At 44.5% G+C, this 23404-nt stretch overlaps 1 pseudogene; it reads right to left on the bottom strand.

Annotated features, from left to right (window-relative positions):
* Positions 1 to 213: 213 nt before the first annotated feature.
* On the bottom strand, positions 214 to 22535 carry LOC142566796 (uncharacterized; annotated as a pseudogene).
* Positions 22536 to 23404: the final 869 nt, after the last annotated feature.

Genomic DNA, 23404 nt, shown 5'->3' with positions numbered 1-23404 from the left:
TAGCCTTATGTCTCTGTTAATGTAGCTGGGCAGGACAGCACAAAGGAGTGATCTACAAGATTTTAACTTCAAATTACGAATTAAAGCAAACATTTTAGTTGTCTGCGCTGTCACACATACTCAGAATGGCGTTCACACGCGTTGGGTCCAAAACCTCTTTTTGGGCCACATCCTTGTGGGCATTGGAATGCCGCCCAAATAGAGAATTGTGCTCTAACTCTTCTTTGCTGAAACCTTCAGGAGGCCCCGTGCAAATCCTGAGCCTGAGTGTTTTGCGTCTTGCCGCAGTCGTGTCAGCGTGGCCTCATCAAGGAGGATTCCTTCCCCGAGGTCCACCTGAAAACGGAAAGCAAACATTAGTTCTGGTTTTTAGTCTTTGTAACTAAAACCTTTGTCTTTCCACTGCTATAATATTGGACAAATGATAATCTCTTACTTAAATGGTCTATTGTAGGAAGTCATGCTATGATACCGTAACGTAGGTGACTTTGCAACAAAAGCTGTGGTTTATATCTGTAGGTCTCTCATACTATTCCTGTGAGTCAGGATGCAGTAGAAATGTGATGGTTTCATTCGGCATTGCTGCATCTAGACTTTTCAGTTCACGTAAAACTTTCAACAATTGCTGCCCCATTTCACTCTTCAGAAGTGAAGAGTGTTTCATGTTTTGACTTTATTTTGTCACCTCAGCAGCGAATTTCAGCAATTATGTAAGCTTCGCCACGAAGTCTCTTTTCGCCCTAATTACCCGTTTTTCATTTGGGGCACTCCAACTCTTTGAGCCACAGGCATGAAAATAAGAACTCCTGCTCCTGCCTTCAGCCCATTTACTCATATGCCTTTTGCTCTCCCAATCTTGTGCTGAAATAGATCACGCGTTGGTCCTTCCAGCATCAACATCAGATGTAGCTCACGATGCTTTAGTGGCTTGGATGAGTATGGTGTCAGAAGCGTATGCCAGACGGAGTGCCAGGCTAAAAGTATCTTACAGCCTTTGAAATAATGGCGTTGAACTTGGCTAGGTGCTACCAACTCATCTTTCGTCCTAATTAGCCAGTTTTTCATTTGGGGCACTTCAACTCTTTCAGCCACACACATTAATATAAGAACTCCTGCTCCTGGCTGCAGCCCATTTGTTCGTACGTCTTCTAGTCTCTCAATAATGCACTGCTGCAGCAGATTGCGCGTTGGTCCTTACAGAATCAACATCAGAGGCAGCTCACCATGCGAGTGACTTGGATAAGTAAGGTGTCGGAAGGGTATGCCAGATGGAGCGTCAGGCTGAAACTATCTTACAGCCTTTGAAATAATGGCGTTGAACTTGACTAGGTGAACATCATTCAGGACTATACAAGATCTCTGCAACAACATATGGCACCGCACTGGTTAGTGTCAACAGCGTTCCATCCACATATCAGTGTACTTTCTGCATGTGCAGCATCTACTTACAATCACATCGCAAATGTTCTAGGCTCGTGCAGACTAGCTAGTTCCCATGGTACACTCAGGTGGCCGGCAACGGCCAAACTTACATGTGTGTGTGCAGCGCTGCTATGGGCAGACTAGCCTTACAAATTGGCGAGTGGCATGCAATAGAGCACATGCCATTTTCAGACGAGAATGCCTACATACAAAACAGGCCTCTGCGTTGGGTTGTTGAAGTCCAATTTGACAAATGCTTTGAACACAATGACTTTCGGCATATACCTTGACATACTAAGGAGACACACTAAATTATGACAGAACATTATGTTTGTCTCTCCAGATATGAAATAAGCAATTTGTATCATACGATGAAGCTTGTGAAACCAAAGGGAACGTAAAGTGTGTGGTGATGCCACCAGCTTTGATTGTGGTTAGCCGCATGGAATGAGACATTGTCTTCAAAGAACAGTAGTCGACCTACAAAAAACAGGACACTTTGTTTGCAGAATAAGCAACCAAAACATGTAAAAATGAAGCAGAGCCTCGTATATTAAATGCTTTATTTACCATGGTCATAATGACGTGTGAGGTTCAGAACAAACAACTTGGTTTCATTTTCTTTAACCAACGTTTTGCTACCAAATAAATGAAGAAAAGAGTTTTGAAGGAATAACTTATATGACTAAGATGTGTCAATTTTTCCATTTAGTGTCTGTTTTTGAAGTGCGCTAGGAGCTTCTGAAAGTCGTGCTGCTTAGTTCAGAAATGAAGTAGTTTCATTTTTTTATAGAAGCAGAGTTAAATGCACCTGCAGTCAACGTAATGGAATTGTTGAAATAGTACTGCTGCAAAGAATATGAACTGTTATATGTAGGAACTGTACAGTTGTGGGAACTAACCTAAAAGAAGCAAAGTAGCCATAAATCAGATGCAGTAGGGATATCCGAAGTTTAGAACAACCAGAGCTACACTAACTGCCAAAAAATGTGGTGGCACCACTTAAGCTTTACGCCCACCTTTAAAGGCAAACTTGAAAGATCCTTCAAATAGCCTTTTTTGTTCAAATAATTTTACATTTCACAAAATTGAAATGATTCGCACTTGACCTAGTTGCGTGGGCTGCTCGGCTATAGAATATCCATCTTAATAGCGTCTTTCAAATAGTTCACTGCACTGTATTTTATAGATAACTTCTGAACAGGTCTTTCGAACAAATTCTTCATATTGAATAAAGTCATGTACAAATTTGAAGAAAATTTGCCATATTATATATTTTCTGGCTAGTACACTGGAGAGAGAAATGAGATACGAAAGGCAGGGAGGCTAAGTGGAAGACAAATATTCACTTTGCTATCCTACACCGGGGAAGGAACAAAGGCAGACAGGAATTAAATGCACGTGGTGAATTGCAAATGAAGGCTATGTGTATTTTATAGGAATGTTCCACATCAACACTTGCACTACACTTAAGAGTCCAACATGTGAGATTTTGCGGTACCTGCTCCATGCAGAAGGCTATGCTAATAAATGAAAAGCAAGGTTGTGTGCATTTTCTACTAAATAAGAATAGTTCTGATAAGATAAAATGACAGAAGACAGGTAATATATACTGTGCTTGACCGTAGAAAAAAGAAATTGATTTGCCTTTTAAGCTTTTGCTCTATCGTAATTTCCACTGGTCAATTCCCCCCCCCCCCAACAGTCTGCCCCAAGAAATCACATCAGCTTCTTACTTTTGGTGCTGACACGACTGCGATAGCCTCAGCACCACCGGCACCTCTTGTTTTATCGAGGATGTGTTTCAACCTCCTTACCAAACTTGAGGAGTCTGCAAGAAAGAAAACCAAACTGTGAACAAGTGAATTGCACCTTGGTTGAAGGTGCACATGTTGATCTGACTACGCCACGAATTCTTAACGCGATTCACTTGCTGGTGATGCTGTTCCTAGTGATTAATGCTGCAATGCCCCTTTCTACCTCAACAATTTATGACACTGGTTATTTACGCAGGAGCGCAGAAGCACATGGACGAAACAAAGAAACGGGACAAAGTGCTAACTATCAACTGAATGTTTACTGCGCCAGAGCAGATATATATATATATATATATATATATATATATATATATATATATATATCACTGCACGAAAAAGGAAGGGAGAAGGAAGACACAAATAAATCAATCCAGCAAGATGAACACGCACAGGCAGCTAATGTGACCAAAACATTTCTTTCTCCAATAAGGAGACTGATGGGCAACTAACACAATCCCTATTCCTAATCTCTGCAGCTTCTACTATTTCTCTGGTGAACTGGTCAGGGTGTCTGGCCAACGACTGAATGCGATAAAACAGAGGCTTGCATCTGCAGCGTGCGCAATGTCCGGCAAGGTGGCCACATAGGGCTAGTTTTTCAACGTTGTTCGTGTGCTCATGTAATCGCTCGTTGATGCATCTACTTGTCTGTCCAACATACTCTTTGCCACGGTCCAAGGGGACGCAGTAAACCACCCCTCCAACACAAGAAACAAATGGTTTTCGGTGGGTCTTGTTGCACCCACGTGGCTCGCGTGTATCCGCGTTTACCCTCGTGAACAAACTAGACAGCTTCGAAGGAGCAAGGAAATCGATATCTACACCGACACATTTCTCGAACTTTTTTCAGATTGTCACTAATATCATGTAGGTAGGGCAAGACGATTACTTTCTTTACTTGTGTCACCTGGTCAGTGGCATTGCGAATGCTGCCTGCCACGGTGGTCAATATATGCAACCGGTAACCTGCATCTAACAGATGTGAGACTTTGTACTGAAAACGTCCCTGCACCAAGTGCAGGCTGGACTTCAAAAGAGAGTTTTTGAAGCATAAATTCGCATTACTTCACTTCACTAGCTTTGAATGAGGTGAGTATGCAAGAATGAGTTTTTTGCCTCTAGGCTCATAAAACCAACAAGAGGCAAAAAACCCATCCTTGCATACTCATCAGCTCATGAATATCCATAACCATAGTGTCTTACAAAGAGTATTCTACATTCTATTTGACAGATGACTGCTGAACAAGTATTTAGAAGAAATGTTCCATATTGAATTGACTTAAAGACAATTCAAGAACAGTAATAGCCAAATTCTATATATTCTTACTTGTAGATTGAAAAAAATTAATGCACAGAATGCACCATGAGAGAAATCTATGCGTACATTTACAGCAAAATTCCACAATTACTTGCCCCATATTTAAAAGTATAATGTGCATGTAAATTTGTATTTTCTCGGCTAGATCGAACTTTGGCAGATATGCAACTGAAAAGCACTTTGAATGGCAACTCGTGGCATCAAATGCTTTGGTAGAGCACGCAGCAATGATTAAGCACAACAGTGACTGCATTAACTCTAGTGCAATTGGCCAGGAAAGAAACTAGAAACCACACCTGTACCTCCGGGGTCCCTAGAGATACAATAAATAGGACACACGCTTATCGAAACGAAGGAACCCTCTCCGTGTTATGCACGATGCTTGTGTCACATGCTAAAACCTACTAAGTAGGCACTTATATTTTTTTGCCCCATTGAGAATAAGGTTTTCAAATTGGAAGCCAAACTGTCTAGCTTTTAAAGTTTTATTTGATTAGTCTATGTCATTATTTGTCATCTTCCATCGCGACCAGACAAGCTTCCATCAAACTCTCGATGATAGAACTTTTGTGCGAAAGCATTAAGGTACTTTTTGCCTAAACCATGTATTTGGGTAGTAGAACACACTTTTCTAGGTGCTCTAGAGTGCATTATTAGCAGTATGAAACCTCAGTTCGCTAAGTGCAACAAATAATTACACTATATCAAAAAGTAAACAGTTCAAAAATTAAGTGCAGCGCAGCTTGAGCTTCAAGAAAGCCTCCTTCCGACATCTTGGTAAATCCGAGCGAAAGTAAAATCAATTTTTCGCATTACACATAAGTAATTGCAAAGAACAAACTTTATCCCATGCCAACTGAAAAAGGGCAAAAAAATGGAGAAAAATTATTGCAATGTAACAGTGAATTGTCAGCATTGAGCTGTGCTGTCATGTCACTGCACTGGGCTGGTTATATGATTCAGCAGTTTCCTATACCACGTTACCAACTCAAATTTCTGTAATATTTAAAGGTGACCTGATTCTAGCCTGAAACGAACCTGCACTTGGGACTCATAGTGAGCTTCTAACGTTAAAAGGCTAATGATTTGTTATAAGTTTCAGGAACTGAACTCTCCTACTGACCAGGAATTGAGCAGCTACCTAATAAAGCAAGAAAATACATTGTTTGATGGAAATGTATTGTGGAGGTGAAGTATGACATGCAATACGTAAGTGTGACCGATTGAAGGGAAGAATATAGGCAGACAGGTAATAATGTGAGAATGTAACTCCATAAGACTGCTTAATGAAAAGATAAAAATAATACACGTCTAGGCACCTCATGCATCTCAACGAGGTTCTTAGGCATTTTCGCTAGATAATTATAGAGCCTGTATGAAGTATATCATGCATAATTACTTAAGATCCCCCCCCCCCCAATCATATGCAACTCAGAGGAGGCTAGTTTGGTATGTTGATTAAACTGAGGGCACTCCAGATCACCAAAAGATAAAATTCAAGTGATCTGCCACTAGAAATCCCAAAAATGGCACATACAGTAAAATGATTGCATATTGCACAAACGTGTCCTACAACTCACAAGGTAGCAACAGTTTTGACGCACCTTTGTGAAAGCATGCATATCAGGTGCTTCATCCTTGTGCTGCCCAGCTTTCAGCAGCACAGCACGTTCCTGCGGGGTGTAGGAATGCCTCTAGAGTCCGCATAGCCTTCAACAGTAAGAAATGATTGTTTATTGTACTGTGAAGGAGGAAATTTGTGATTTACCAGTGTCATGTGGAAGTGCAAAGAGTGCCTCACATAGCCAGTTGCATCAATCTGTGTCTTGTTGTACAAATCTCTCTTCGCTATATCTCAGGAGGTTTATACTGCTATTTTGTAACAAGTGAAATATCAGGAAGGAATGAAATCAGCAGCAACAACAGACTACCAGGACGATCATCAACAAAACTCGAATATATAGTAAAACAAAGATCATTGGATTAAGAAAAAAAATATTGAGCACATGAAAAGCATTCTGAAAGCTAGGCCGCGATTTGGTAGCGATGCTATTGTTTTGGCTATTCGTTAGTGGTCTGACCGACGCCTCGGCCCGTGTTAGCCGGCCGTTAGCGGTGGGCGACAAGAGTGGCATAGAATCGATCGGTAAGTATCGCTACAAAATCGCAAATCTATATATTGGCACGCACTAGTTACGCTAGAAGTCGAGGAAGAAGAAGTGTGCGTGGTAGCTGCTGCAGAAACGAACTGTAAACGGCCGTTCGCTTAGAACTGACTGACTGGCTTTTCCTCTCGTGACAAACTGGTGGAAGTGCTGCGTACGCATCCATCATATGCCTACGGGCCCTCAACCAGAAGCTACCGACGCCAGTACCTCGGGGACGGCAGAAATCTATCGAAGCAGCCGTCGCCTCCAAGGTCTTCCACCGCAATACAGCCCCCTGGCAAGCTCCGTGAGGAAGATGTCAACAACTACCGCAAGCCAAACCGAGGGGATCCCAAATGCTGCCGTACCATGCATTCTCAACGCGCCTCGCACGCCTAACCCGTTACATGGCGACGCCTTTGAGGACGTTGAAGACTGGTTGGACCATTTCGACCGGGTCGCCGCCTTTAACGACTGGGATGATCGCCGTAATTTGAAGAACGTCTACTTTTCCCTTTTAGACGCGGCGAGAGTATGGTTTATTTATTTATTTGTTTATTTATTTATTTATTTATCTTATTAAATTTATTTTTTTGGAGCGAGGGGTAATGGCACGCACTAGTTACGCTGGAAGTCGAGGAAGAAGAAGTGTGCGTGGTAGCTGCTGCAGAAACGATCTGTAAACGGCCGTTCGCTTAGAACTGACTGACTGGCTTTTCCTCTCGTGACAATATTATGTATATACAATTATATATAATATAATGCAATATATATATATATATATATATATATATATATATATAATGAAGGCCAGCGTCTCATTGAAATGTCTCGATTAAAAATAAACCTCGTTATTGTATTATCGGCCGATATCTGCTCTGGATCACAGACAAATTCGCGAAGACACTCAAGAACATAAACGATACCGGCAGCTTCTCGCGACGCAGACCTTCAAACCCAACTGGATACGTACAAAAATCTTCATACAAGGCTACATCTCCTCAATCGTCAAACTTAGCTATCGTGGGGCAAAGCGCGAAGCCTATGAAACATTGACGCATACATTACACATGTACTATAATTGTGGCAATGCCGATATAACGAAGAATTTCTTGCCAGGAAACTACCGAGCAAACAGCAACTTTCAGTGTTTTCATAATTGTGTACGCATTCAGTCATAGCAATCCAGGCGGGTAGCATATACTTCACAGAAGAATACTAGTACGCTGCAACATCAGACGAAGCTTTCGTGAAATTGCTTGCTAAATGAACACAGCAACATGGGCAACCTACGATCAGAAAGCGCTCTGCTCTGGCTAGTTACAGGATGCTCATTACATGAACAATAAGCTTCAAGAATGCGCGCAAGCGCCAAACTTGCTTACCTTTCAAGACGTAGTCAGCAAACGCTCCTTCGTCTCACACGTACCGTGGCACCGACGTTTTTCTGGCGCAAGCACTGTAGAGCTTTCGATGAAGTCCAGCGCCACAAATTCACAACCTTCAAAAGAGTCTTCCATAAACTATGATTCGAAGCCCCAGTGCTAGACTTTTCAAGAGAGCGGGCGGGCATCTCGGCAGAACAAAGGGAGCTCCGACCGGCACTGTAGTAGGACACTCCGTGTCGGCACAGGTGGATCGCACGAAAAACACGGCGAACTAATGTCGTTACACAAGACCGGAAGGTTTTGCGGTGGTTAATGCACACGACAAGGAGCACATTTTGTCCAGGCACTTCTAAAACATAATTCCACTACCGCCTTACAGCAACAAGCACTTAGCACTACCAACATGGTCTGTGAACCAAACAAATACTGCCGTAGCGCCACACTGCGTTTCTTAGAAAAATGTATCGTAAATTAGAAAATTGCGTGTATTTCCTAATAAGATTCGGTACGGACATTTTAACGAATTTTGTGGGTTCAAAAAGTGTGTACTTTGTAATTGTATGCACTTTGTGATACGAAGTTTAAGGAAATGTATATAAGCAAAAAAAAAACGAAGTGGATATTGCCTCCGAGATTCCCATCCGCTTTCATCATCACCATCATCAGCCTGGTTACGCCCACTGCAGGACAAAGGCCTCTCCCATACTTATCCAACTACCCCGGTCATGTACTAATTGTGGCCATGTTGTCCCTGCAAACTTCTTAATCTCATCCGCCCACCTTACTTTCGGCCGCCCCCTGCTACGCTTCCCATCACTTGGAATCCAGTCCGTAACCCTTAATGACTATCGGTTATCTTCCCTCCTCGTTTCATGTACTGCCCATGCCCATTTCTTTTTCTTGATTTCAACTAAGATGCCATTTACTCGCCTTTGTTCCCTCACCCAATCTGCTCTTTCCTTATCCCACAACGTTACACCTATCATTCTTCTTTCCATAGCTCGTTTCATCGTCCTCAATTTAAGTAGAACCCTTTTCGTAAGCCTCCAGGTTTCTGCCCCGTACGTGAGTACTGGTAAGACAGCTGTTTTACACTTTTCTCTTGCGGAATAATGCCAACGTGCTGTTCATCTGAGAATGCCTGCCAAACGTACCCCAACTCATTCTTATTCTTCTGGTTATTTCAGTCTCATGATCCGGATCCGCTGTCAGTACCTGTCCTAAGTAGATTTCTTCCCTTACCACTTCTAGTGCCTCGCTACATATTCTTAATTGCTGTTCTCTTCCGAGAGTGTTAAACATTAATTTAGTTTTCTGCAGATTAATTTTTAGACCCACTCTTCTGCTTTGACTCTCTAGGTCAGTGAGCATGCATTGCAATTGGTCCCCTGAGTTACTAAGCAAGGCAATATCATCAACGAATCGCAAGGTACTAAGGTATTCTCCATTAACTTTTATCCCCAATTCTTCCCATTCCAGGTCTCTGAATACCTCCTGCAAACACGCAGTGAATAGCATTGGAGAGATCGTATCTCCCTGCCTGACACCTTTCTTTATTGGGATTTTGTTGCTTTCTTTATGGAGGACTACGGTGGTTGTGGAGCCGCTTTAGATATCTTTAAGTACTTTTACATACGGCTCTTCTACACCCTGGTTCCGTAATGCCTCCATGACTGCTGAGGATTCGACAGAATCAAACGCTTTGTCGTAATCAATGAAAGCTATATATAAGGGTGGGTTATATTCCGCACATTTCTCTGTAACCTGATTGATAGTGTTAATATGGTCTATTGTTGAGTAGCCTTTGCGGAATCCTGCCTGCTCCTTTGGTTGACGGAAGTCTGAGGTGTTCCTGATTCTATTTGCAATTACATAAGTAAATGCGTTGTAGGCAACGGACAGTAAGCTGATCGGTCTATAATTTTTCATGTCTTTGGCGTCCCCTTTCTTATGGATTAGGAATATATTAGCGTTCTTCCAAGATTCCAGTACGCTCGAAGTCATGAGGCATTGCGTATACAGGGTGGCCAGTTTTTCTAGAACAATCTGCCCACCATCCTTCAACAAATCTGCTGTTACCTGATCCTCCCCAGCTGCCTTCCCCCTTTGCGTTGCTCCCAAGGCTTTATTTACTTCTTCCGGCGTTACTTGTTGGATTTCAAATTCCTCTAGACTATTCTCTCTTCCATTATCGTCGTGGGTGCCACTGGTACTGTATAAATCTCTATAGAACCCCTCAGTCACTTGAACTATCTCTTACACATTAGTAATGATATTGCCGGCTTTGTCTCTTAACGCATACATCTGATACTTGCCTATCCCTAGTTTTTTGTTCACTGTTTTCAGGCTTCCTCCGTTCCTGAGAGCTTGTTCAATTCTATCAATATTATACTTCCTTATGTCAGCTGTCTTACGCTTGTTGATTGTCTTCGAAAGTTCTGCCAGTTCTATTCTTACTGTAGGGTTAGAGGCTTTGATACATTGGCGTTTCTTGATCAGATCTTTCGTCTCCTACGATAGCTTACTGGCATCCTGTCTAACGGAGTTACCCCCGATTTCTATTGCACATTCCTTAATGATGCCCATAAGATTGTCGTTCATATCTTCAACACTAAGGTTCTCTTCTTGAGTTAAGGCCGAACACCTAGTAGCTTGATCAGTAGCTTGATCCAGAATTCCTCCATTTTCCCTCTTACCGCTAGCTCATTGATCGGCTTCTTATGTACCAGTTTCTTCCGTTCCCTCCTCAGGTCTAGGCTAATTCGAGTTCTGACCAACCTGTGGTCCCTGCAGCGCACCTTGCCGAGCACGTCCACATCTTGTATGATGCCAGGGTTAGCGCAGAGTATATGCGCTTTAGGCGCATGCAGTTTTCGAAAGCACCGCCTTCGAGATCCAATTTTGTTACTCAAAGGAAGCCGAGCTGGAAGGAGGGCAGGCATTCAGGCCCCATTTGCTGTGCTTGCATTATCTGGGTAGGCTTCCTTATTTATAAAGCATATACAGCAACTTAAGCCGAGCCATTAGCGAACTTTAATTGGCGAACCAGAGCCTATCAGCGCACCGTCTGTACAGGTCCGTCTGCTTGCAATGATGATGTGTGGTGCTTTATGGCGCAAGGGCCAGGTATGGCCAAAGAGCGCCATGACAAAGGTGATATTAACGGTATATTGTGAATGGTGTAGACAATGAATTTGATAATGAATTTCTCATGGTATATGTGACGTGGCTGTAAAAAGGCCTAAAATCGGTTGCTGTGGATGGCGTAAAATATATAGTTGCTAAAATAATGACACTAAGTGGGCTATGGTAATGGGGTTTAGTTAAAAGCATGACGCAATAAAACATAACATTAACACTTCAGCTTCGAGAGAGCCTTTGGGTAGAGGGGCTGTTATACGTGCGCTACAAATTCCCTGGCCAAATGATTTCCAGAGTGTCTGTTTCAGGTAAAAACTCTAAAACTAGTTTCGGATTAAAAAGCGGTTCATTATTGAGAAAAAATTTCGGGTGGAGAGGAATATTTCCGCGATACGCAGAAATGAAATACCTTTTTCTCTGTGCTTCTACTGCAGGACATTGAATAAGAACGTGCACGACTGTGAGATTTTGGCCGCACTTACTACAATTGGGAGGATGCCCCCCAGTCAAGAGGTAAGAGTGAGTGCCGTAAGTGTGTCCTATTCTTAGTCGGCAAAGAAGCACTTCGTTATATCGTGATGTTCTCTCCGATACCCAATATCCTAATTTGGGTTTTATCAAGTACAATTTATTTGATATCTGAGTACTCCACTGTTGCTGCCAGCGTATTTTCAGCTTGTGACGCAAGTATGCTTTAAGATCTGTGGCCGGGATGGGTATGTTTATGTCCGTGTCACTAAAAGCTACTGAAGTCGCTTCCTCGTCAGCAGCTTCGTTGCCTTTTATACCACAGTGGCCAGGTACCAGCATAGGATGATCATTTGTTTAGTACTATAAGCTGACCATAGCAATGTATACAGTTCATTAAAGACAGTGTTTTATGTATACGTACATTCATTAGGGCTCGGACTACACTCAATGAGTCTGTGAACAAAATAGCCCTAGTCAGATTCGTTTGCTTGATGTGCTTTACTGCAGAGAGTACTGCATATGCTTCCCCTGTAAAAATACTTGTATGTAGATTCAATGTACCGGATATTAAAAATGCTGGTCCTAGTGCTGCGAAGGCAACACCAGAAGGGGACTTAGAGGCATCCGTGTTAAATTCAGCACAAGAATACTTCTCCTGAAGCTCAAGAAAATTTGAGCGTATGTGTGCCTCAGGTGCTCGTTTTGATATTTCTGCAAACGACAAGTCACATTCGATAGTCTTCCACTCCTAGGGCGGTGGAAGGCGCGTAGTTGCCATTATGACATTCTCTACAATCGACGCGCCCGTTTCTTCGGACAATGCTTCCGATCGAAGGGACAGAGGAGGTCTAGTGCCTGGGCGGTTACGGAAAAGCCTAGCCGTAGACAGGTCGTAAATAACTGAATGGCATGGATGATGGAAATCTGATTTCACTTTGAGGGCGTATAAGAGACTTAAATATGTTCTTTGAAGATGTAGGAACCATTCGTTGGATTCAGCATACAGGCTTTCTACGGGGCTAGTCCTGAACGCACCAGTAGCAAGACAGATACCCAAGTGGTGGACGGAATCGAGCATCTTCAAAGCACTAGGCGTCGCAGAGTTATACACAATGGCTCCGTAGTCAAGGCGTGACCGTATAAGGCTTTTGTACAAGCTCAAGAGGCATCTTCTGTCACTTCCCCAAGATGTGCGGGACAAAAGCTTCAGTAGATTCATTGTCCTCAAGCATTACATATTCAAATATTTTAAGTGTGGAATAAAAGTTAGTTTGGTGTCTAAAATGAGGCCTAGAAATTTGTGTTCATGACTAACAGATAACCGTTCTCCATTAAGATCAATAACGGGCTCCGGTATTACCCCTCTCATATTGGAGAAAAGAATGCATGTACTTTTTTCAGGGTTTAGTTTAAAGCCGTTCTCGTCTGCCCACTTAGACAACTTATTCAGGCCAAGCTGCACTTGTCGCTCGCAGATACTAAGATTACATGACTTGTAACCTATTTGGATATCATCCACGCATACGGAATAAAACATTGTACGTGGTATGATAGTATGGAGCGAATTCATTTTTACAAGGAATAAAGTACAGCTCAGCACTCCACCTTGTGGCACACCTGTTTCCTGAGTAAATAGACGAGATATGACATTACCAATGCGAACAGGAAACGTGCGGTTGCACAGATAACTTTGAATCACCTTTAGCAAGTTGCCTCGGATGCCCATTCCAGCTTGATCACGAAGAATTTCGAAACGCCAAGTAGTATCTTATGCTTTCTGCATGTCTAAAAATACTGTTAAGAAAAACTGTTTGTGTACAAAGGCATCCCGGATATTCGTCTCGATACGGACAAGTTGATCTGTTGTGGATCTATGTTCCCTGAAGCCACACTGCAAGCGATCTAGTATCTTATTGCTTTCAAGAAAATGCACCAAACGACGGTAAATAATTTTCTCAAAAAACTTACATAGGCACCTTGTTAGGGCTATAGGCCTATAGCTGCTGGCCAAAGACGGGTCCTTGCCCTCTTTCAGAATAGGGATTATGACTGCTTGCCTCCAGGCTGACGGGATGTAGCTGGCAGAGAATATGGCGTTAAAAAGAGAAAGGAGTGTTTTGTGTGCTTCGGGATGTAGGTGTTGAATCATCTCGTAAATTATTCGATCGGTTCCAGGAGCTGATTTATTACAACTATGTAGTGCAGCCTGAAATTCAGCCATATTTGAAGGACGGTTGTAGGATTCATTGTTCTTTCCTTTTAGGTCTAGAGGCAGTCTCTCAGCTTGTTTCTGGTATCTAAGGAATGCATCGGAGTAATGCAATGGCCTAGAAATGTTTTCAAAATGTGCCCCTAGAGAGCCAGGTTGGTCCTGAAGAGTATTTCCTTGCGTGTTTACTAATGGTAGAGGATGAGTTTGCCGACCTTTGATTTTATTCACTCTTTTCCAGGCTTTTCGTTCGTCAGTATAAGAGTTGATGCTAGAAATATATCTCTGCCAGCTTTCCCTTTTGGCACGGCGCCGCGTTCTTCTACCCTCAGACTTTATTTTCTTGAAAATTATCAAGTTCTCTGTAGTTGGAGAGTCTCGAAGGTTCTTCCAAGCTTTATTTTGGTTTCTACGAGCTTTTTTGCAGTCGTCGTTCCACCATGGAACACGTCGCTTACAGGACGATCCATTGGTTGCGGGGATACATATTGACGCCGCATCAACTATGAACGCCGTGAAATATGCCACTGCATCTTCGATAGAAAGATTACTGATATCATTCCAAGTAAAATGTGTCAGCTCCCTGTATCGTGTCGAGTCGGCACAATCGACTTTCCACCGGGAGACATGTGCAGAGCACTCATCACCTTTCGTTAGTTTTATGACAATGGGGAAATGATCACTCCCGTAGGGATTCCTAATCACGTTCCACTCCAGATGCGGCAAGAGTGAACTCGATGCGATGCTTAAATCGATAGATGAAAATGTTTTGTTTGCGACACTGTAAAATGTAGGTTCTTTCCCATTAAGCAAGCAAGCATCTGTAGTGAGGAGGAAGTTTTCAACTATGCGTCCTCTGGCATCACAACGACGGCTTCCCCAAAGGGTGTTGTGTGCATTAAAAGAGAGTTTTAGTATAGCGTAAAGCAGCAAACGCAAAGAGTTAGCGTTAGCGTTAGCGTTGCGTGCACCACACTGCGCATGCGCTGTACGTAAACGCTGCTGGAGCTCTTACGTACGTACGCTATTTTCAGGATTTAGCGTTGAACGCTAACGCACGCAAGGGGAGCCTTACGTACGGCAAGATGGTGGCGCCAGTCGAAGTGAGAGCAGCCCGCTTCGGATCTATCGAGTCGTCGGCCTGCACTGTCCGGCTCATTCATTCCCCACTGATGCTCGTGTTTGCTTTAGATTTGTGTGATGATGCTTCGACAGTGGCGCACAGGTGACAAATGGGCGTTGTTTACGATATACGTTCTCGATTAGCGGCGTAGTAGGCTTAACGAGAGGGTTTGCTAATGTTTGCTCATGTTTGCTGTATCCGCCTCGAGATGGCGCCCAAGTGTATTTCGCTCGTTCGCTTGGTGTAAAGCCGCATGTCAAGCCGATGCATGTCACGTTTTCCGCGGCAAAACACGGTAATGTGGTCGGTGCTGTGGTCACGATGCGCGTGCGTTTTACCGACGACGACGATATGAACCTCCTGATGGAGGTTTTCGCCTTGAACCCATTCAGACGGACGTCAAGATGGGCGTCCGTTGTGAAAAAGTGGAAAGAAGTGGGAAATCAGATTTCTGGAAGCGAAATTGCCGGCGAAACGTCCCCTCCGGAATAGCTTCGTTGTCGAGTGGATCTTGAGGACACGTAGAACCTGCGCGGTCGCTCTCGTTTCCGAAGCATGAGGGCGTCAATGTCATCCCAACTTAAAAAGGACACGTAATATGGGTCCCACAGAACACTCGATCGCGGCATGCTAAGAATCATCGGTGTGTTTCGCGACTCTCGACAAAACAACACACTCAAACCAAACACCTACATGCGTAATTAACGCATCGACTGTGGCTTTCGATAAGCTTGACTTAGGGACACACTTGCGGATTCGGCATTGGATAAGCTCGACATTTCGTGTGGATTTGGCTTTCCAGTACTTTGTGTTTTTACATCTAGATGGCGCTGCATTTGTTTGCGTTAACGTTAACGCTTTTCTCCGTTCCGCTATTCTAAAACACTACCTTGTGCCGCGCAGTGCAGTCTTTCATTGCGTTAGCGTTGCGTCGCACGCTAACGCTAACGCAAGCATTTTACGCTATACTAAAACTGTCTAAAATCTCCAACGGTAATGTACGGTTCGGGCAGTTCATAGATAAAGGTGTGAAATTCGGTTTTTCAAAGTTGGTAGTTCGGGGGGATGTATACAGAGGTAATTGTGATCAGTTTATTAAACAGTACCGCACGGACTGCAACTGCCTCTAGAGTTGTTTTAAGCTGTAGTTGCCGGCAAGCAACACCCTTATCTACAATAATTGCCACACCGCCAGACGCGGCAAGGGCGTCGTTGCGGTCTTTTCGATAAACGGTATACTGCCGGAGAAAGTTCGTGCGTGAAGGATTAAGATGTGTTTCCTGGACACACAGCACCTTTGGATTGTACTTATTTAAGAGTTCCTTAATGTCGTCTAGGTTGTGGAGTAAACCTCTGACATTCCATTGTATTATCTGTGTATCCATAATGTATGTGTTTTGTGCTGTGTGTCTAAGAAATATAGCTTAGTTCACGAGGCCTTTCCAGGCCCCTTCATGCGAGCTCTCTCTTTCTTCCAGGCGCGCTCGAGGGAGCTGCGCCGTTCCTTGGGCGTCTGAGACGCCGGATTTGTGCCCGTATCCATCACCTCCTCTGAGGCGGTGGATACTGCCAGCGTGGCGGGCACTTTCGCGGGAATGTTGGGCCGATCTGCTTGGGCAGTGGCCGTGGGTCCAACAGGCCCGAGGGTCTGCTGGTCCTCCTTTGCGGGGGCCGGTACAGCGCTGGCTGTTCCAGCCGGGAGGGCTGATGGCGGGACCCCCGTCACACTCCGTGTGACTTGGGCGGCCGCCGAAGGATGTAGCGCTGCCCCCCGGCGCGCCACATCGGTGTAGGATGGACTACATTGATTGATGGAGAAGCGTTTGCGCGCCTCTTGGAATGAAAGGTTCATTTTTACTTTGATTTCGATTATTTGTTTTTCTTTTTTCCATGATGGGCAAGAACGAGAGTATGCGGGGTGATCCCCTTCACAGTTAGCGCAACGTGTGGCGGAAGTGGAAGTGTCGGACGAGTGCTCGTTTGATGCACATTTTGCACAAGTAGTGCACCCTCGGCAACTTTGCGAACCGTGCCCGAACCGCTGACACTTGAAGCATCGGCGTGGGTTAGGAATGTATGGCCTTACCCGCAGTTTGCAGTATCCTGTTTCTATTGAATCTGGTAAGTTGCTAGTTCCAAAAGTGATGATTATGTGCCTAGTTGGTATTTCTTTGTCATCTCGCCTTATTTTTATCCTTTGTACCTTGACGACGTTCTGCTCTTGCCATCCTTCTAATAATTCACTTTCGGTAAGTTCGAGAAGGTCATCTTCCGAGACGAAACCGCGCACTGTGGACATCGACCTGTGTGGGCCTACAGAAACGGGAATGTCCCCAAACGCTACAAGTTTCGAGAGTTTATCATATTGTGGCTTGTCGCGAACTTCGAGTAGAAGATCGCCACTTCCCATCTTCGTCACTTTATAACCTGGGCCTATTGCTTGAGTGATAGATTTGGCAACTAGAAATGGTGATATCATTCGGACTGTCTTCGTTTCGTTCTGACTGTGGACAACGTGGTATTTAGGAAAGGACACTTTCGGTTGCAAGAAAAAGTTGAACTGTTCATCGGTGCGCCCCCTCTTCAGGGAGCGATCAGGTAATAGGGGAAAAGCTTCAGCCATAAAAATTTAAAAAATTCGGCGGCGATTGTGGCCACCCACCACCGAGCCCAACAAGGGGACGCTACAAGATTGCAAGCCTGCATACGCCAGCCATGCATCGCCACTATAACCTAATATAAAATATCCAAGGTTGGATAATTACACCAGGTTAACCCTTGCCGCCAGGAATACGGAAGTGAGGAGAAGTGATGAGAAGACAGGAAGATGAAAAGGCGAGAGAGAAAGACGAAGATTAGAGAGGAGGACAGGAAAAGGCGACTGCCGATTTCCCCCGGGTGGGTCAGTCCGGGGGTGCCGTCTACGTGAAGCAGAGGCCAAAGAGGTGTGTTGCCTCCGCCGGGGGGCCTCAAAGGTCCGAACACCCGGAATCGGCTCAACCCCCAGGATCCCCCTTTCCCCGGACACGGCTAAGCCGCGCACGGCTGCACGCGGGAGGGTCCAACCCTCGTGTACTCGGGTACGTGGTGTCGCAACACACCAAACACCTGCTGACGCAGACGCCCCTGCGGGGACTTGCAGTGGTGGACGGCCTACTGGCGTCTTTGACACCTACCGAGCGCACATTCGTGATCACCGCCCAAATACACGCTTCCTATACCCAGCGTCCAGTGTCCAGTGCAGCGCCGGATTATGGGCCCAGTGCCACAAGCTGGATGCTGGGGCGCTGGGCAGGCGCGGCGTACTGGGAGGCGCTGGCTACTGGTGCGAAAAACAGCTCTAGCGCGTTAAATACGCAGTGCCTGGACACCGCATATATTTTTTTGAATGCAGAAAGCACCAGAGAGTGTTTTAGTGCAATAAAAAAGAAAACAATCTGAAAAAATAAAAATGCTCTGACCCGGATTTGATCGTCGGACCTACATATTCCAAGCCCGGTACTTTACCGCTGCGCCACGCCAGCACTTTTCTTATTCTTCTTTATTGCATGGAAATATCGGTAGAGTCAAACCAATGCAGTTATATTACATATGAACATACATGAGAAACAAATTCGCACACAGTATGCAGTCCAATGACAGTTGAAAATTCTGGCAAACAAACACAACCGTCCAGACGCGAAATCCATTCTGGTACGGGATCATATGTAGCCACCACACTACGGACTTCAGCAGTCTCTTCTTGGAAGATAGACCTTGTCGAGCGAGGGGGCTCGGCATGTCTGTCGATCATTCGACTGCTCCATAATGAATAAAGTCCTAATAGCATAAAGAAATCGTATGGTGTATTACTGACTGTCTTTTTGAAAGGAAGGAACCGGATACCGTAATATGTGAGAGGAAAGCCTTTTTTGAGACTTCTTTGTAAAATGGTCCCAAAAATGAAATGCCTCACGACAAAGTATAAAGCAATCTTCTATTGTCTCGGGTTGATTGCAGAGTCTACCATTTGGATTCCAGGGTACATACAGTCCTTTTTCCTGAAGCCACGTTTTAACTGGCAGTGTGGAGGTGTGCAGCTTAAAGAAAAAGGTTTTTGCTGCTGGCGCAATGCACATTCTACGGACACGGCAAAGAACATCTTGACCAAATAGAGACAGATACGGCTTTCGGTACAGAGGTTCAGGGAAAAGGTTATCTATAAGTGCTACATTTAGCGACGTTCGATTATCGGTAAACAAATATTCAAGTGTGAATCTGGTTTTTAAGAATGAAATAGTGTCGACAAGTTCCTTTAGGAAGCCCCATAACGGTAGTTCTTGAGCAAATTTTGTCGTGACAAACAGAAAAGGGAGGTGTGACGCAAGACGTGCTAGATTAACTGCGAGAAGGAATGGATGACGGGCATTTTTAAGGTAAAATAAGTGCATGACCAATTGTCGCACAAACAAATGCGCAAGACCCAGGCCTCCCTTTTCAAGTGGGAGAAAAAGGTTGTCCTTTCTCATGGCTTCCCATGATGAATGCCAAATAAAACATGCAAATATTCTATGAAATGCCTGGACATGGACACATGTCAGTGCAAGACGTGCAGAACATAAAGAAGCTTAGAAGCGAGAAATGTATTGCATGCCTTAGCTCTCGCAAAAATGGAGAGATCACGTCCTTGCCAGGTTGTCACCTTTCGACGGATAGTGGTTATCGTGGACGCCCAAGGAGGTCCACTATTACGGAAGTTATCGAGAGGTACTCCAAGATATCGCAACGGAGACTGATTCCAATGAATATTCGCGAGAACAGAGGGAGTGAGCGCCCACATGCCTAGCCAAAAGCCTCTACTTTTGTCAAAATTTACAGTAGCTGCTGCAGTCTCACAGAAACGCAGGGTAGCCTTTATTTCCTTGGTAATGCTTGGCTTATCGACGCAAAAGAAGGCAATGTCATCTGCATAAGCTAGCACTTTAATTTCCTCATCGGCATACATGTATCCTTTAATGCTCGAATCGCAAAGTACGCTTAAGCAAAGCGGTTCTAAGTATATGGTGAAAAGTAAAGGCGAGAGCGGACAACCATGGCGTACGGGTGACTGAACCTGTATTATTACATCTGAGAGGGTACGGTTCACAATTAACTTTGTAGTGCAATGTGTACAACAAAGTTTTACACCATTGTATAATACATCCCCTAACTGAACATGTCGAAGTAGTTGGAACAAAAATTTGTGTTGAACCTTATCAAAAGCTTCGGCGAGGTCAATCTGGAGAAGAGCTTCTCGACCCGTACTACCCTCTATGCACTCAAGGACTGAACGTGCGATATGAATATTTGTCTGTATAGAGCGGCCTCGAATTCCCCATGTATATGGTATCCTACTAATTTAGTAATGACTGTCTGCAATCTATTTGTCAGCACTTTTGCAAATATTTTGTATCCACGTTACATAACGATATCGGCCTATATCCGTTTACCCTCTTTATTATTTCATCATCGGTGCTCTTTGGTATTAAGGTTGTGTGGCCCTGACAGAAAGATGGAGGAAGCTCACCATATTGATAGGCTTCCTCGAAAAGCTGCTCTAGAAAAGGACACAGGAATTCCTGAAATTTTATATATAATTCAGCACTAAGGCCATCAGGGCCAGGCGTCTTGCTCTTCTGCAGCGTTTCGACGGCAAAATTAATTTCTTCTCGAGTGATTGGCCCATTAACGCTGAGGCGATCGTCTTCTTCTAAGTGTGGCATAAGCGAAATAAACTGATCAGCGTTTTCTTCGTATCCATCCTGAGGCTTAACTGCAGTGAAAAGATCTTTATAATGCGCTTCAAATAGGTTTATTATTTGGGTCGTTTCTGTGTATATGACCCACCAGACTCAATTTCCAATATTTGCTTGGAAAGCGCGTATCGATTTTCATCACCGAGGGCCCTTTTTGTTGGCTGCTCTTCTGTGAAGCGAATTGTGCGTGAACGCACCATTGCTTCTTTGTACACTTCCGTCTCATATTTCTGTATTTGTGCGCGAACTGTGTTTATTTCATCACTAAACAACCCTGATTCCTGGCTTTCGAAAGCGTGCAGCTTGTGCAGTAGATCATGAAGGTAATGCTTTTCAGCTTTTTTTCTTTGAGACAGCTCACAAGAAATGGCAATCGCCTCATTTTTTACTGTATTTTTGAACATTTCCCATTGAGCAAACAATGGAAGCTGTTGACATTGTGTTATTTCCAGCCATAAGTCTTTAACTTTGTTAACAAACCTTTCCTCTCATAAAAGTTGTGTATTAAGTTTCCACAGTTCCCAGTTTGGAGCAGACTTGTGAAATTTTCGGGGACCCCATGAAACAGCTACTAAACAGTGGTCTGTGAAAAATACAGGCTTCACGGCGTAGTTGTAAATGTGAGACCAGAGATTCGTCGAAACATACACACGATCAAGTCGAGCATGGGAGACGCCTTGAAATTGCGTGAACCGCACCCAAGAAGGCGTGTAGGCTCCCACGTCTATTAGATTGTGATCTTCCGTTAACTGATGCAGGAAAGTAGCACTTGCATCATAACGATTAGTTAGGTATGAGTGATCTCTGGAATCACAAACACAGTTGAAGTCTCCCAACAGTACCCAATCCTTGTCAGTATCTAGGAGCGCAGCAAATGAGAGGAAGAAAGCCCTCCTGTCATTCACTTTTGACGAAGCATAAACGCAAATAAACCGCCAATTACGGCCATGAAAAGAGAGGTCAAAGCATATAAGGCGGCCTTCCCCATGAACACGTAGCGACAATGCAGAATGATTTAACTGCTTTCTGATTAAAAAAAAGCATCCACTGGAAGCACCACATGCTTGGCTAATACACACCTCGTAATCAGGTTGAAAAGTTTGCATCGCAAGGTTGACATCACCAGCAGACGATATCTTTGTCTCTTGCACTGCACCAACATCAACTTCATGCTGCCTGAGCACGTGTAGTAAATTCTACTGGGGCCTTATATTCCTCAGCCCACGTACGTTGTGTTTGGCTACCCATAAGGGGAGGGTGAAGGCGGTAGCCATTTTGCCCACCTAAAGCTTTTGTGTTTCTTTGCCCTTGGCCACACGTGAATCTGTGGTCTTGCTCCCTTTGGAATTCTTTGTGGCACTCACCTGACTACGCTGATAAAACCGGCGCGGCACATTATCACCAGGAGAGGGAGTTCGCTGAGCACTAGGAGACACTTTCTCGGACGCCTGTAGTGCACTTTGTTGCTTCGTCGTTGCATGGTGCCGGACGTTTCCTTGCCTGACTTATGTCCATCGCCTCTTCCTCTTCTTCCTTGTCATCAGGGGGCTTTTCTTTAAGGCTTGATAGGCCAGGTGGGCAAACTGAGTCATCCTCGCCTGTAGCTTCGCTAGTAATACTTGAGCTGTTGTGACTGCTTGGCATTGGCTTCAAGGACTCCTGGTCTTCGTCCCTAATGCCACCTGTAGGCTCTCCGGTGGCATATACTACCTCTTTAGAATCCATGAGATGGTCCAGTTGTGGCTCGTCTGCGCTATACTGCCAGAACGAAGCTTATTGGCGTAGGTGGACGCGCAGGCGTCCGCTGAGTGACCAAATCGGTTGCACTGTAAGCATCTCGGTTTTCTGCATTGTCGACGAACATGTCCCACGCACTTGCAACGAGGGCACAGCGGAGGCCTACCGGGGATAAGTACGAGGCACTGGTGTCCATAAACGGACATAATGTGCGGTATTGAGCTTACGGTGATAGTGTCCTTGAGCACCAAGGAAACCTCCCGGTTTGTTGTCACCCACTGTTCCATACCAGTGCATCTCCAGACTTCTCTCTCCACCGACTGCACCTGGCCATAGGTCTGGAACGCCTCTTCAACGCGTGGTGGTTCAAGGTGAGGTGGAAGCCACAGTAATTTAAGCTTGATGTTTTTAGTCTCGGGATCTATCACCATGCACTTCAGCCTTTTGACACGGAGCTCACCACAGGCGACGAGAGTCTGTTTTGCCGCACTACTAGCGCAAGTAACCATCCATACATGGCTCATTTGACACTGTCCGACACCTACAATATCTGAAGTATTCACTACCTCAAGCAGAGCGTCTCGGAAGTCAGGAGCACGGTATGGTCTGCCACTCAAGTCCGCATGAAGGAAAATAGAATTCAAAACGTCGTTACCGGTTGGTAGACGCGGGAGGACAACTTTGTAACTTGCATCTTCGTTCAAAAACGGAGTCGACGATCCTCGGCCTCGGGCCGATACGCTGTTTCCAGCAGAGAGCATTTTCGAGCACAGCCGTTCCACACGGCTTCTTCTTCCTCTTCCTATTACCGGCTTGGCAAAAGAAAGTACACTGTGAATATTACATGGCCATTAAAA

This window comes from Dermacentor variabilis, unplaced genomic scaffold (assembly GCF_050947875.1).
Source record: "Dermacentor variabilis isolate Ectoservices unplaced genomic scaffold, ASM5094787v1 scaffold_13, whole genome shotgun sequence".
Classification (NCBI taxonomy): Eukaryota; Metazoa; Arthropoda; class Arachnida; order Ixodida; family Ixodidae; genus Dermacentor; species Dermacentor variabilis.
Note: the sequence above shows the minus strand (reverse complement) of the source record. Positions and strands in the feature narration are given on the sequence as shown.